Source organism: Betta splendens, chromosome 2 (assembly GCF_900634795.4).
Source record: "Betta splendens chromosome 2, fBetSpl5.4, whole genome shotgun sequence".
Lineage (NCBI taxonomy): Eukaryota > Metazoa > Chordata > Actinopteri > Anabantiformes > Osphronemidae > Betta > Betta splendens.
The window spans coordinates 20,450,593-20,455,219 of NC_040882.2; the positions used below are offsets into that span (position 1 = coordinate 20,450,593).

Consider the following 4,627-nt stretch of genomic DNA (forward strand, 5'->3'; position numbering starts at 1 on the left):
CCCCACCTAGAGAGGCAGCAGCTCTCATTACTCGAAGCTGAACAACATCAAGGTTCACACAGCCTCTAGTTGTTGCTGTCTCTGTTTTCACCTCAAACATCATTCACTCCAACTGACACTTGAGCTTTTGGACGGCCAATTGATTTTTCCCCTGAAACTCAGATCCATGTAAAGCGTCATGGCCTCAACTAAAACAAATCAGATTTACAGCTTTCGCATGACACCGGTGATTTGTTACACAGTGGCCCAAAGCCTCTGGGCCTCAGGGTTAGCAAGAACGCGCTAACACATGAAGGTCTGTGAAAACCATCAACACCGGCTGTGATATATGGGTTAAAAGGTCGCTGTTACAGGGTTTGCTCCCCACATCAGTGAAGAATATTGCTGCCAGGCTGAAGCAGACTCTGCACTGATTTATTGTCTCTCCTCAATTTTAACGTGAGCTTTGCAGACTGGATCTCAATTTCGACTTTTGTTATGATTCTAATAGGGATATTATCAATCAAATATGGTTTTACAGCAACCAGCAGCTCTATCTATCAAAAAATGTAGACGTCTAAAATCATGTGAAAAAACATCTGTTTTTTTTTGAGCTGCGGAAAATAAAAACATAAAATTGCAATGCACACTATTTATTTGGTATTTATGTGTTTATAGTTGATTGATTTTAGTTGAAACCTAAATTGTAGCAGGTATAAAACGTTACTGGTGTAACTTACTCACGTTACTTTGTACTAGGCCTCCCCCTGCTGGACAACTTTGGTAAGTACATGAAGTATTGTGTAGTTACTGTACATGCAGTATCATGCAACAAACCCACGTGGGTACCTTCAGCAAACGTTGAATTGGTGTGAGCTTTTAAAAGTATAACATGTTCATTTTATCTTCACTGGTTTTCTTATGATTTTTCATCTTCCACCACTCTCTCCTCAACAAAGGTTTTAACCCAGAAGGTATTTCAACATTGAATCATAATTCAATCAACGTCTTAACTGTGGTTGAATGACAATTGGATTATGTGGTGATTTGAAAGGTGAATCAACGTTGATGAGGCAACATTATCTCAACGTCTTGCTGTCAACTTTAAAGCATTAAACATTGTTTCAACATTACATCAATGTCACAAGAACAACTCACCTTATTTAAACCATATTTTAACGTTGAAGGTTGGTTGTGTGCCTGTTGGGAATGTTAGGATTGTATATATACTGTAGAATGGATATAAAATATAAGAGCATTCATTCATTTGATACAGATCTGTTCTCCTCACTCCAACACTTTCTACCATTAGTTTCATCAAACAGTGATTTACTCTCAGAGAGTTTGAACACCACTCGTGTTGTAGTAAGAAGAAAATGAGGACTGAGTAAGTCTGCTCCTGAATTGCTGCGATCTGCTTTCAATAAAGTCAATGTAAAACCTCTGCATTTTGTCTTTGGAGCCTGGAGTCAGTTTAAAAAGCATCGTTTTAAAAGTATTCTCAAACACTTTCAATTCTGTTTCGTTCATTTTAGATATACTGTATACATAACCATTTCCTGTTTTTTGTGTCTGTGAGCATTTCTTTATGACATCAAACTATTTAGTGGCAAAGACAGGATGAGAATTGAAATGTCAAAGCGCAGCAATGAGGACACAGGTTACATAGAAAAGACGCATCATAAACAATCTGTCTGTGACCGGACCGTCTATCATTGGGCCATAGAATGTGAAAGCACTGTTTATAACGGAAATTTTTGTCCATACGATAAACTTTATGGTAAATTGTTTGCATAAAAACAACACAGGTCTTCTTTAACCAGTACAGTATATTGTCCAGTCAAGAAAATCACAGCTTTACTGATGGTCTGACGTTTCTATATTATTTTATTGTCCTCAAACGATAGAGCTAGATAGATAAACTAACATTCATTGCACAAAAAAATAAAATACATACATCTGTACTTAGGCAGTTTTCTGAATTTAATTTTTTTTACTATTCATTTTTGAACTTATGCCAAATTTAGTAGGAAATCTACGCAAGTCTTTGTACATGAGGACTTGAAGTTAACTGTTAGCAGCTAATGTGGCTAGCGCTAGCTCTGTATATTAGCAGGCATCAGAAACCAGACCACTTATAATACAATATATGTATAATATAAAAACAATAGTAAAGGTATATTGGCGGAACATTTATTGACACAATACAAACAATATATTACTACACACATCCTGTTATAATTCAAAGATCTTTAACCCAAACATCATGAAAAAATAACAAAACCAACACATAGTTTAATATATGTAATAATCTAAAGGCTTGAATCTGCTAAATACTCCTAATTACACTTATTATACTGTATACATAAATATGTTCCACTGAGTAGAATAGTTAACAAAGTAAAGCTGTAACTATGATAAGAACTAAATCTTTGTGTTTGTTGACCATTGATGTTTTTATTGATATGTAACAGAAAAGAGAAACAATAGAAATTAGTGGTTAATAAAGAAATAATACAGTTTAGATGTTTCCTTGCTCTACTTAATTCTTTCATTTTATTAATTTTTCACATTTCTTTGTTCCCTAGTTAATTTTTCCATTGTGGACTTTCACAAATAGTCAATAAATCATTTATTGTAACAATAAAGATCCTTCTAGCTGATCAGTGTGCAAACCGCACCATTTCCAGGGTTTCCAGGATGACAGATTGATTCATAAACAGAAGAATCGCCTACAAACAAATGATACATTAACCAGGATGGATTGAAACTTTTAATATACAATGTTAATTGACAGGAAATTAGGTTAAAGACTGACCATGAAGAAGCGAAGCATATGTACTGTGTAGAGTTTCTTCCTGGGTGGTCATTGGACCTGTAGCAGAGCTCTGATTGGTGCTCTGAGGCCTGCTGGAACCCAACATGTAATACATGGGTGTGTTTAATGCTCTGTTATGTTCAGAGTGAAAGAAGACTGTACCAACCTGATAAAGCAGGAACCTGTGAAAACACATTTACTGTTACATGCTATTATTCTGAACGTGACTTGATTGGTGCAGCTGCAATTGTGATTTCTGATTGTGATTTGAACTAATTAGACTGTGGCCAATTATAAGAAGGATCAGATCTCACCTTTAAATATTCTGTAGCAACTCCAAAGAAGCAGGACAATCATCAGACATATTTTACAAACCACCCCAATAATAAAAAAGCTGGAGTGAATTGAATACATTGAGTCATTTGATATAGAATGTGAACAATGATGTTGTACATTGAGCTTGTACATTTACCTTCAGCATATCCACACCAAATAGGTCTGATCAGCACTAAAGTCAAATAGAAACGTCAGGAAATGATTAAAAGCATGTAACTGATGACTGAACACTTCAACACTTTCTGCCATTAGTTTAATTAATCATTACTGGTTACTTACAGAGAAACTGCAGCACACAGAGGAAGGTCTGTCCCATCCCCACATCAATAGAAAACTTCACTGTGGAATAGCCCAAGGTACATTTCAAGTGAACATTAAGAAGTTCATAAGGCTGCCCCCTGGTGTACAAGGTAGTGCAGGCAGTCATCAGCATCACCAGTCTTTGCTCCTGCTTGGATGAGTGCAGTATGACATGGAAATGTAGAGGGTTGCCATCAAAGATTTGAATTTCTCTCTTGGGTAACGACGAAAGACTTTGATGATGGATCAACATACTAGTTAACTGATTATTTTTCTTAAAAATAAACAAGGGACGTGAATTATAATTAGTTGTTGGACAGTCAACTTCTTCTGCTTCTACTTTGAGCTGTGAATTTCCAACAGTCAGATCTCCTTTAGCTCTAACATTGAGTTTCTCTGGCACAGAACTCTCTGCATAAGTGTTAAGAGATCCAAGAGACTTCCCCTCTGCTTTAAAACATGATTCCATTCCGTCTGAGTTCCTTTTTTTGGTCACTCCTTGAGTTCCTTTGAGCATCTGTTGATGTCCCAAAAGGGAAGCTGTTGTGACCAGCAGCCAGCTTGACCGGCTTATTATTAAATGCTATTGTTAAATGTTCTGCTAATCTTCACAGTCATCTAGTGTTTTCTCTGCTAGCGTAGCACCTAGCTTACTTTACTGCTATGGCTTCCCTCTGTCATGAACCAGGCTGTTCCGGTGTCTTCTAGGTTGTTATGTTCATTTCCTGTCTTATTTTGTTGTTCCCGGGCTTGGTTCCTGTCTGCTTTAAGTTTGGTTCACCAGTCATGTGTTTACTTCCTGTTTTATTTTCATGCACTTCCGGTTCTGTCCTGTCTTGTCTAGTTCACCTTTGTCCTTTGTCACGTCATCACCAGCTGTGTCTCATTATCAATCACCTCCCTGCATTTAAGCACCTGCACGTTCCTTTGTTCTCTGTCAGTTAGTTGTTCGTCGTGTGCTCAGTTGTCAGACCCACCGTTCATATCCAAGTAAGTGTTCTGGTTTTGTTTTGACTCGTGCCTGCCCTGACTGTGCTTTGCCTTGTCCATGCCTGTACCTCTGCCTGGATATCATGACCCTCGGTTTTTGACTACTGCCTGCCCGACTTCTGTTTTGCTTGCCGTTGTTGGATAATATTGATTAAACTCCGTTCATCCCCGAGCCTGTCTCCTGAGCTGTGCGTTTGGGTCCTT

General features: G+C 37.6%; 1 long non-coding RNA gene across 1 annotated transcript; it reads right to left on the reverse strand.

Moving 5' to 3' along the window:
• Window positions 1-1,595: 1,595 nt before the first annotated feature.
• On the reverse strand, window positions 1,596-3,185 carry LOC114848037 (uncharacterized). Its single transcript, XR_008694049.1, has 3 exons — window positions 2,964-3,185; window positions 2,798-2,886; window positions 1,596-2,711 (listed from the first exon to the last, which is right to left on the reverse strand). It is a non-coding gene; the product is annotated as an uncharacterized LOC114848037 (long non-coding RNA).
• Between the last annotated feature and the right edge of the window lie 1,442 nt (window positions 3,186-4,627).